Genomic DNA, 11,512 nt, shown 5'->3' with positions numbered 1-11,512 from the left:
GAAAGGTATGTAAGGCTATTCGATTCCATATTCTTTAGCATGACATCTAATACTTGTGTCACTTCCAACAAGTGAGCTTCCTAAGTACTCTTCCAAGAAAAAGATACATAGTGGCAGCATACAATCTAATGATATTGCCCCCCTTTCTTGTGTATCAAAGTACATCAATATGTGCTACTCTTAGATCTGCAGTTTTACTATTCCAGTCACTAGTATGGAAAATATACTTTCCACAGCAAGCTTCGTGGAGTCAATTATGTCATTTAAACTCCTAATTTATTACGTTGATGTTACATTTTCTCCTTGTGTCGTTGTACAACCTGAAGTGATTATTCTCATGTCCTATACTATTGGTCCATAGTTCAAATCTTAAAAATTATGATGACCACCAAAATAACAATCTTAAAGATTAAATAACAACAATCTGTATAGTACAGATGGTGGTCCAAGGGAAAACCTAGCATGGGTCGATTACAATTTATGAATAAGGGTTGTAGCCTAGGGGCGAAACCCTAACATGGGCCGATTCCAATTATATATTTTTGAGGACCGCATCTCAGGGGTCTAAATGCCTAGCATGGGTCATCCTATTTTACCACTAATCAGTTGGTTATTTGTATCATGTGCCTTACAAAGATTCTAACGAACAAAAGAGTAAAGAAAAGAATGTAATGTACATGATCCCACAAGAGTAAACAAAGGTGGTCTTTTATTCTGATTTATGCATTAAGGTATTGATACTTGATTTATTTGAGTTCTTGTTTTATATATGCTACTGCCTTACATACCCAATACATTCTTTTGTACTAACTTCCCTCACAGGGGACACTTCATTTCATGTTGTAGGCACAAATACTCCAGCTAGTAGACCTTCCTAATAAGAGCATAGAACACTCAGTTTTTGTTGGTGACTTCAAGTTTATTTGGGGCTTTACCGAGTTTTTGAAATTTATTTTGTTATTGTATGGTAGTTAAAGGTAAGGTGGGGCCCTTTACTGACCTAAACTAAGGTTGTCTATCTTGCATAGGCTTTGTAGACTAATGTATAAAGTTTAGTTTTGTCTTGTCTCTTAACAATTGTGGCTTCAACAACCAAGTCTTGTACATATGTTTTGGGCTTATCTATGTTGGTCTTCTATCACTGTAATTTATAAATTCTTTTCATAGCTTCATAATTATCACAATTATATGTATGGTAAGAACATGTTATAGGTTGGTTCTCCTGATCCTTAAGGGAATCAGGTGCCTGTCTATCTCATTAGGATTTCAGGTGTGACAAAAGTGGTATCAGAGTAAATCATCCTAGAGAGTCTACAAAGCCGTGTCTATATAGAGTAATTCTTGTGGGTGTGTTGTGTACGGAATCTATAAAAAGAGGCTAGGACATTTAGGAGTTACCTATTTTCCTTCATTTCTTAGATCATGCGATATAGTCAATATTGTAGGTGGATTATATCTAACCTCTAAATTGTTTTATTATAGCAAAGATGTTGGTTACTAGAAGGAGTAAAGATACAGGTAAGCAAATAGATGTGGCTTGTGGAGAAGGGAGCAACCAATCACCACCTAGCTGATGAAAGTGAGGCTCAAGATGAATCCTTATCACAGAATATATTATGTGTGCCTAATATAGATGGACTAAGAAAGAGGATTATGGTGGAAGCACATCATTCAAGATATTCTATCCATTCGGACTCAACTAAAATGTATCATGAATTGAAAGAAGTGTATTGGTAGAGTGACATAAAGAAGAACATTACAGAATTGGTGGCTCAGTGTCCAAATTATCAACAAGTTAAAGTAGAGCACCAAAAGCCTGAAGGTTATATACAGCGTATAAAACTTCCAATTTGGAAGTGGGACATGATCATCATGGATTTTTTCACTAGTTTACCTTGCTCATTTCAGAAGTTTGATTCCATATGGGTAATAGTTGACAGACTTACCAAATCAGCGCACTTCTTGCCAGTGAAGACTACTTATGTAGTTCAAAAGTACGCAAAATTATATATTAAAGAAAGAGTTTGGCTAAATGGAGTACCCATATCTATTATATATGATGGGGGAGCTTAATTCACCGCAAATTTTTGGAATTCTTTTCAAAAGAGTTTGGGAACTCAGGTGAGTTTAAGTACAACCTTTCACCCTCAAACGGATGGCTAGAAAGAAGGTACAATCCAAACACTTAGGGATATGTTGCGAGCATGTATATTAGACTTCAAAGGTAGTTGAGATGATCATTCTCCATTGATTGGGTTTTCTTACAATAATAGCTACCATTCAAGTATCAAAATGACACCTTATAAAGCTTTATATGGAAGGAAGGGCAGATCACCAATCAACTGGTTTGAAGTGGGTGAAATAGCATTATTTGGGCTAGATCTTGTTAATTAAGCCATGGAAAAAGTCAAGGTGATACAACAGCAGCTAGCAACAACACAAAGTCAACAGAAATCATATACGGATGTTAGAAGGAGAGGACTAGAGTTTTCTATAGGGGATTGGGCGTTCTTCAAGTTGTCTTTAATGAAAGGAGTAGTGAGATTTGGTAAAAAGAGAAAAATGAGTCCACGCTACATAGGGCCCTATAAGATTATTCGAAGATATCATGATCCAACCCTGTAGGCCGCGACTGAGGTCCGACCTGAACCCTCCGTATATATATCTATCAGTTGTGGTCACGTCGAATTATAAACATGCAATGCATATAAATCAAGTGTAGTCAAACCAGACTACAAACAACATAATGTCATGAATCAGAGCCCTATTGGGCGATAACATTTTCGTATATCTGTAGCCTTTTTCCTTTGCATTATAGCATGAAAGGGAACGCAAGCCAGCAAGTCTGCCATAACATAATAACATATATTATACATCATGTAGACCCAGCTGAACCAAAATGACACATACAACCCACATATACATATCTACAAACCTCTAATAATATTAATGACAACATATGGCAAGACAGGGCCCCTGCCGTACCTCTGAATAACAAAACATTACTATACATCAATGGCCAGTGCCAAAACCTAGGCTTCGATACAATGGAGCCTCTTCCAGCTGAGCTGAGCAGAATCCTAAGCTAATGGACTCCCAAAACCTGTACTTGTACCTGCGGGTATGAAACGCTGCCCCTCGAGAAAAGGGGGTCAGTACGACATATGTGCTGAGTATGTAAAACATAACATAATACGACTGAAGGCATAGCTGAAATAGAGAAGCAGGGGATAAAATATCATATAAGGAATTTGTACCTGAACTCTGTGATTTATAAAAACATGCATGCTCAAATTTTCAATATAGCCGGCCCCATCAGGGATCCGGTGAATCATATCTGTAGAACCATCACCTCCTTATTACAACACATCATCACATCATCACATATATGCATACGTATCCGGCCCTCTAGTGAGGGCACAATGGATAATGCAGTGGAATTGTGCATGAGTTCAATAACTGGCCTGAGACTCGGGGAAGAAGTGTTACAGTATACACGAGTACAATAGTGAGAAACAAAAAATAGTTTAAATCGTTATCTGAGACTCAATGAAGTCCTCAAGCAAACCATCACTGGGAGATCAGGGTAGGAAGTATCTGACGTATACCCTCTAACTGTCACTAAGGACTAAGTAAAAAAAAGTTTTGGAAATCTTAGACACATACCAGTGTGAAATATATTATAGAAGTCTGAGCATTAATTATGTCAGAGTCTTTAGGAAAAAGAAGGGCTCTGTCTAATCAATCACTATACAGTCACAGAGAAGACTCGAGGAATAGGGGCTTAACTATTTTAAGAGTCTTAACATTTAGAAGTGAATGCAAATTATGAATCATGAATCATGTTCAGAGCTCATGAATAGAGTTACCCCAAGATTTATACACATATCATTGGTCACTTAAATCTAAGACATGCTCAAAAGAAAGGAAGGATAGGCTTTACATACTTATGTCAAAAACATGCCAAGAGAAAGCTTCACATACCTGTTTTGGGTTACTTCTTATCCCGTTCGTCTCGTCGTTCTTTGAACCTAATTAACATAAAAACAACATGAGTATTAAAAAATCTTGGCTTTCCATCACCTTAGGCTACACATGACTATTCATAGAAGTCAACCCCTCATTCGCCTTCTCGATTTGTTCCTTAATTAGCTAAGGCGTTAACGAAAATCAGGCAACACCTCCCCTATAATGTGCCCTATCCGAATTCCCAATTTCACTCCTAATACCTACAGCCAACCAACAAAAACAACCTGCAGCATATGTTTAAGTAATTCACATCAACAATATACACATAAACTCCAAACGACTCGCTCAAAACTATGATACCAAAATAAGGTTTCTAGTTTCCGTTTTGCAAAACCTTTAACTGTACGAAGCGGGAGGTCGTGTGGATGCAAATATAAGCTCCCCCACCTCCTTTAGAAAACTTTTAGGACCTGAAACACACCACCACACGACCATAAGAATTCCCCACACGCACAATGCCTCATTTCGACTACAATTTAACTATAACAATTCTAATTTAGTTTATTTCGAACGTCCAGCATTTACACAACTTTGTTACACTTCCAGCAGTGTAAAAGTATAATACACTTCATAACGACCCCATAAAGTCCAAATTTAAAGGAGAAGCCTTACCTTACTCGAAATTGGCCAAAATTGTACCTCGGAAACCTTTTTAACGTGCTAAAAGTAGCAGACTATTTGTAGCTCGTCCTTGCTGCCCCAAAATGGATTTTTACATTTTCAAACATCGCTATGTCATCATAGGATACCCTAAATAATTAATTCACAGAACAAAATCAGGACTTACCTATTTGTTTTCCTCCAAGCCGTCGCTAGTGTCTTTCTAGACTTAGGGTTTGTTTTCTTTGTTTTGATGTAGATTTAAGTGTAGGAACTAAAGTATATGTTACATCTACATACATATATGCGGTCCCAATAGGTGACATGTGTCATACCCTAAGGGGGACATATGTCCAGCCCTTATTGGGCCACCGTGTCCATACAAACAAGGTGGGGCTGCCATGTGGTAGTGAGGCCCACCTCCCCCAAGCAGGTGGGTCACCTACTTGAACCCAAGTAGGTGGGTCACCTGCTTGATTAAGGTGCTTCCATATGTCACGTCTTTATTGACTGCCACGTGTCATTTTTTCCTCCTCCTCGTGGGTTCGTAATCTGGTCTTATTTTAAGAGCCTATGTAATCCGTGCTACGTAAGCTTGGTATGTACTCAAGTAGCTTTGGTATGTAGGACTTCCAAGTCAGTAGATTACGTGGGTAAATCGAGTCCTACGACTCATTACCTGGCCTTCAATTCCTTTCGGATTCTTATGATTCTATTTCTAGCCTTCTCTACTATGGGGTATCACATTCTCCCCTCCTTAGAGTCGTTTAATAGTGTCGTAGCGTATCTGGCTCACATGATAATGTCTAAGGAACTTAAGAGACATTCTGAGTTTAAAAGTGTGGGGTGTAACATCCTTCCCCCCTTTAGAACATTAGTTCCCAATTGTTAACTTACCTCGTAGGGTTTCACAAGGATCTCGGGGGTTCTATATAACTGGCGTCTCTCAATCCATTTAGGGGTTTAGACTACCTTTGTACATTGGGAATAAGTCCGGATATCTTCTTTCTATCTCCTTTTTGACTTCTTAGGGCACCTTCTTTCTAGTTTTTGTTTTGCCACAATACCTTGACGGGAGTCACATCCTAGTTTGCAACCTTCTAATTTGCCATTCTAAGATGGTTATAGGTTGTTCCTCACAGGATTCTATTTCGTGGACATCATTTATGGGACACACTCTGGGTGGATCACCAGTACATTGTGAAGTACCCGTATAGACGTACCGGGCATATAATTTCGTAATCAGGCAGTAGGTCTAACTAAGGGCAACTTTGTCCATCTTATCAGCAACTCGATAAGATCCAATATATTTTGGGTTAAGTTTCCTTTTCTGGACAAATCTTGTTACTCCCTTCCTGGGTGATCCTATTACGAATACCTAATCGACAGTTTAAACTATGCACATCGATGTCGATTATCTGCATGTCACTTATGTCGACTCTAGGCTACTAGTCAATATCTTTCTTAATCATGTTTGGGTCAACTGGTTTAATCTTTCCAACCTCGATTCAACTAATAGGGGACTTACACATCCTGCCCCACCAGTCTTGTACAGGGTCATTAGGATACCAGAGTGGTAGCCATTATGGTAGGCAGCTTGATAGGTGATGGCTAATCATCCCAGCTACCTTTGAAGTTAATACCTTGGCTCGTGATATATCTTCTAGCGTCTAATAGTGCACTCAGTCTGTCCAGCAGCTTGAGGGAAAATTGGGGTACTAAGACCTACCTGTGTTCTTGATCTCTTCTTGGACTGATCTCCAGACGTTAATCATAATTGAAGTCCCTCTATCTGAGATATTAGCTGGGGAAACCTCACGGAACCTTACTACCTCCTTGTCCTATAATTTCACCTAGTTCCAGCTGCGTAGGTGGTCTTGATTGAAAACAAATGGGCTGATTTATTAGCCTACTCACAATAACCCGTATAGCACCCTACTCTCAAAGAGTATAGAATAGGTGTGTAATGACGTTGATCATTTGGGAATCCTTAGCCTCATATAGTCCCTCTCGACTCTTTTCAGAATTTTAACTAGCACTCTATCTTTTAGGTTTTACTTTTCAATCCTTAGAGTTGGCTGCCAAGTGGTGTCGAAATTCCCTCGCCCACTGGCCTATATAGCCATTCTGTGGTTTTTCTATCATTAACCGGTACTATGTTTAAGAACTTTGACATTCAAGTGCGCCATTAGTTAGTAATTAGCTAATCCTACTGGTTTCCCTTAATCTTTTTTTACAATTCCCTCAACGTAACTTATAGTACCTTAGGTACATAATCCCATATCGTTTGTCCATTGCTAGTTCAGATCCTTCCATTTTGTATGATCATACCAGCACTAATGCACTAAATTCCATCAGAATTTTAAAGTTAAGCATGCTTGAGTGAGAGTAATACTGGGATGGGTGACCTTTTTGGGAAGTCTTCATGTCGCATTTCATTGTAATCTTTGCAATAATGTGCGGGAAACTCAACTTAGCCCAAGATTTACCTTAGCGTGGTCTCGCTAGTCCTCATGTTTTGCCTTTCCCTTTCCTCTGTTATCTTGCAACCGGTATAGGGGTAGATCTTTAGTTCCACTATGACCACGTCCCTAGTCCCCTACTATATTCACCCCTTTTATACGCACCCATTCATTAGGGTTGGCTACTGAGTAGCGCTAAGGTTTGTTCATATAGTGACCTTTATAGCCGCTTTGAGTTTTGTCTGTCATTAGCCGGCATAATCCCGAAGAAGTTTGGCATATGAACTCGCCATCCTATAGTAATCAGCTAGTTCTGCCCATCTTACTTAACCCATTTTACACTTCTCTTACCTCGGCTGGTAACACTTTAGATTTGTTATCTCGTGTCTTCCTTTACCTTTATGAGAATGTGAGAAGGTGCTCAACTTAACCTGAGAAATATCCTAGCGTCGTTTCACTAGGTATCATGTGTTCTTCTCATATCCTATCATAAGAGGTTTCGTGTTCCTTTTTCCTTGGTTATTTATCTATTGCAACATCATTTGCGACCAACTCTATAGCCAACATTTTGGCTTTTGGTCTAGCATGTTGTCATTATCCTTCATAGTGTCTCTTAAGTTATTCGATATCCTTTTATTGTTATGCCCTTTTCTTTTTATACGCACACCTTCTAGCGTTATGTCATACAAGGTCTTGTTGAAATTTTCTTAACACTACCTTACATTGCATTCCGACTTCCATTCCATTATCGGTGACTTTCAGAGCTTTTTGACTTAGTTCAGTCTGGGTTCTTATTGAAACTTAAACATCCCTCTAAAATATGTTATCCTATCAATTGCCTTCACCTTACCTTTGCCACTCTCTCATTGACTTCCCCCTTTAGAGGATACCTATACCTTTATCTCCTTCCCCAATTTACTTGGTACTGTATCATGTCCCCGTCTTTCTGTATATTTTATAACCTAGTTATCTGCGCACGAAACCTTGGCTAAATCATGAAGCGTCGAGAACCTTTTCATACATAGTGCGACACCTCATCTATTAATCTGTACTTGAGTAATGGGACTCATGGAACAACTTGCCCAAGGCCATATTCTACTTATCTTCATCAAAATTTAATTAGTACTTGTAGTTGTTCCAATTTCAATTAGGCGGTGCTAGTATTTAGATGACAATTGTTCAAGGTTTTCTTGAAGTAGTAGCTCTATCCCAACCTATATCCTTTGTTCTTGGGGTGAACGTAAGTTGCACCATTTATTCCCTAAGTCTGCCATCTTTGTCTTGTAAGGGTTCCATTATTTTTGGGGTGACGTTGGGTACACGCGTCATTCTTTTATACCTTATGCCCCTTGCCCTTACTGTGTACCCAACACAGGCTTTTAACTTAGTCAATGTATACCAAGTGCGCCTTACTAATGGTACTACTTTATCCCTATATAATTGTATTACACCGTTCAATTCATACTTACATATCCCTCTTTTAGTTCGTTCTCATATTCAGCTCCTGACATCTCTTTGAGGTGCTTCTGTTAGAAGTTCTTTCCCCAATTAGTCAGTGGAGAACTATAAATTATTATCGTAACCCCTTTTCAAACCATTATTGGAAGAAACTCAATCGCGGGACATCTTATCCCTCAACCTGAGCCCCCTATTTTTCCTACGGCACAAATACGGCTGGAGATACCGCGGTTTGAACTCTAGTGCTCGAATAGGCTTTTGCTTCTCCAAAATAACATTCTCCAAGTAAAAATGGTACCCCTTATCGATGATATGAAGGGTACCTCTTACAACTTTAGTTAAACATAATAGGGGTACTTGGTATCAATTTCCAAGACATCATAAGAATCTATGTTTCATTCCTTTTTCTTGTGATGGGAAAATTTCGGCAGAGTTTCCTCTATACTTTTTACTTATCCCAAACCTGCACGCAGAAAATACCAACAATGCCTCATGGGGCCAACACATATATATATTCATATTATATCATGGCCACACAGGGCTTCCAATATCATCTCATATCACAGCCACACAGGGCTTTCAATATCAACAATAGTATGAAAATAATGGACTTACCTCGTATGTCCATCTATGAACTGCATTTGTTGCCCTTCTTTATCTACTTTCCTTTCAGGTTTTGCCTTTACATTTCAATCATACGTCAATACCTTACCCAACAGATATCTCCCGTGCCTTTGCTTACCTGCGTGCTTCATAACTTCCCATGTCGCCAATTACTTTCTTTTGTTGATGTCGTCCTTCTGCTAAAAGCCACAGTTAGTATAAGAAATTCTCTTATAACTCGGGTCTATAGCACGATCTCAGATGTGGAAGAAAAGTAACATCCTAAATGTCTTGTAGCCTACTGTTTATAGATATGGCACACAACACATCGATACACAAGACTCTACTAGACACGGTCTGCAGAAAATCCAAGAATGAACTACTCTAATACCACTTCTGTCATGACCCAACCCCATAGGCCGCGACTGGGGTCCGGCAACCCCATAGGCCGCGACTGGGGTCCGACCTGGACCCCCGTATACATATCTATCAGTTGTGGTCATGTTGAATTATAAACATACAATGCATATAAATCAAGTGTAGTCAAACCAGACTACAAACAACACAGCACCATGCATCAGAGCCCTATTGGGCGATAATATTTTCGTATATTTGTAGCCTCTTTCCTTTGCATTATAGGATGAAAGGGCACATAAGCCGACAAGGCTTCCATAACATAATAACATGTATTATACATCATGTAGACCCAACTGAACCAAACTAACACATACAACCTACATATACATATCTGCAGACCTCTAACAATATTAATGACAACATATGGCAGGACAAAGCCCCCGCCGTACCCCTGAATAACAAAACAATACTATACATCAACGACCAGTGCCAAAAACTAGGCTCCGATATAATGGAGCTTTTTCCAGCTGAGCTGAACAGAATCTTAAGCTGACAGACTCCCAAAACCTGTACCCATACCTGCAGGCATGAAACGCAGCCCCCCAAGAAAAGAGGGTTAGTACGATATATGTACTGAGTATGTAAAACATAACACAATACGACTGGAGGAATATATTTGAAATAAAGAAGAAGCGGATAAAATATCATATAAGGAATCTGTATCTCTACTCTGTGATTTATAAAAACATGCATGCTTAAATTTTCAATATAGCCGGCCCCATCAGGGATCCGGTAAATCATATCTATAAAACCATCACCTTCTTATTACAACACATCATCACATATATACATACGTACCCAGCCCTCTAGTAAGGGCGCGATGGACCATGCAGTGGAATTGTGCATGAATCCGATAACCGGCCCAGACTCAGAGAAGAAGTGTTATAGTATACACGAGTAGAGTAGTGAGAAACAAAATACAGTTTAAATCATTATCTGAGACTCAATGAAGTCCTCAAGCGAACCATCACTTGGAGATCAAGGTAGGAAGTATCTGACGTAACCCTCTAACTGTCCCAAAGGACTAAGTAAAAAGGAGTTTTGAAAATCATAGACACATACCAGTGTGAAATATCTTATAGAAGTCTGAGAACTAATTATCTTAGAGTCTTTAGGAAAAAGAAGGGCTCTGTCTAATCAATCACTATACAGTCACAGAGAAGACTCGAGGAATAGGGGCTTAACTATTTTAAGAGTCTTAACATTCAGAAGTGAATGCGAATTATGAATCATGAATCATATTCAGAGCTCATGAATAGAGTTACCCCAAGATTCATACACATATCATTGGTCACTTAAATCTAATACATGCCCAAAAGAAAGTAAGGATAGGCTTTACATACTTATGTCAAAAGCATGCCAAGAGAAAGCTTCACATACTTGTTTCGGGTTACTTCTTATCCCATTCATCTCGTCGTTCTTTGAACCTAATAACATAATTGTAACATGAGTATTAAAAACCCTTGGCTTTCAATAACCTTAGGATAAACATGAGTATTCATATAACTCAACCCCTCGTTCGCCTTCTCGATTAGTTCCTTAATTAGCTAAGGCGTTAATGAAAATCGGACAGCACCTCTCCTATAATGTGCCTTATCCGAATTCCCAATTTCACTCTTAATACCTACATCCAACCAACAACAACAACCTGCATCATATGTTTAAGCAATTCACATCAACAATATACACACAAACTCCAAACGACTCGCTCGAAACTACGATAACAAAATAAGGTTTCCAGTTTCCGTTTTGCAAAGGGGGGTCATGTGGATGCAACCAGAAGCTCCCCCACCTCCTTTAGAACACTTTTAGTCCCTGCAACACACCACCACACGACCAGCAGCAGTCCCCACACGCACAATGCCTCATTTTGACTACAATTTAACCATAACGATTCTAATTTAGTTTATTTTGAACGTCTAGTATTTACACGACTTTATTAC

At 39.0% G+C, this 11,512-nt stretch overlaps 1 pseudogene; it reads left to right on the top strand.

The window, feature by feature from the left end:
• Positions 1–6,946: 6,946 nt before the first annotated feature.
• Positions 6,947–7,066, top strand: LOC129875321 (5S ribosomal RNA; annotated as a pseudogene).
• Positions 7,067–11,512: the final 4,446 nt, after the last annotated feature.

This window comes from Solanum dulcamara, chromosome 11 (genome assembly GCF_947179165.1).
Source record: "Solanum dulcamara chromosome 11, daSolDulc1.2, whole genome shotgun sequence".
NCBI lineage: Eukaryota > Viridiplantae > Streptophyta > Magnoliopsida > Solanales > Solanaceae > Solanum > Solanum dulcamara.
This window is presented reverse-complemented; position numbering and strand designations above follow the sequence as displayed.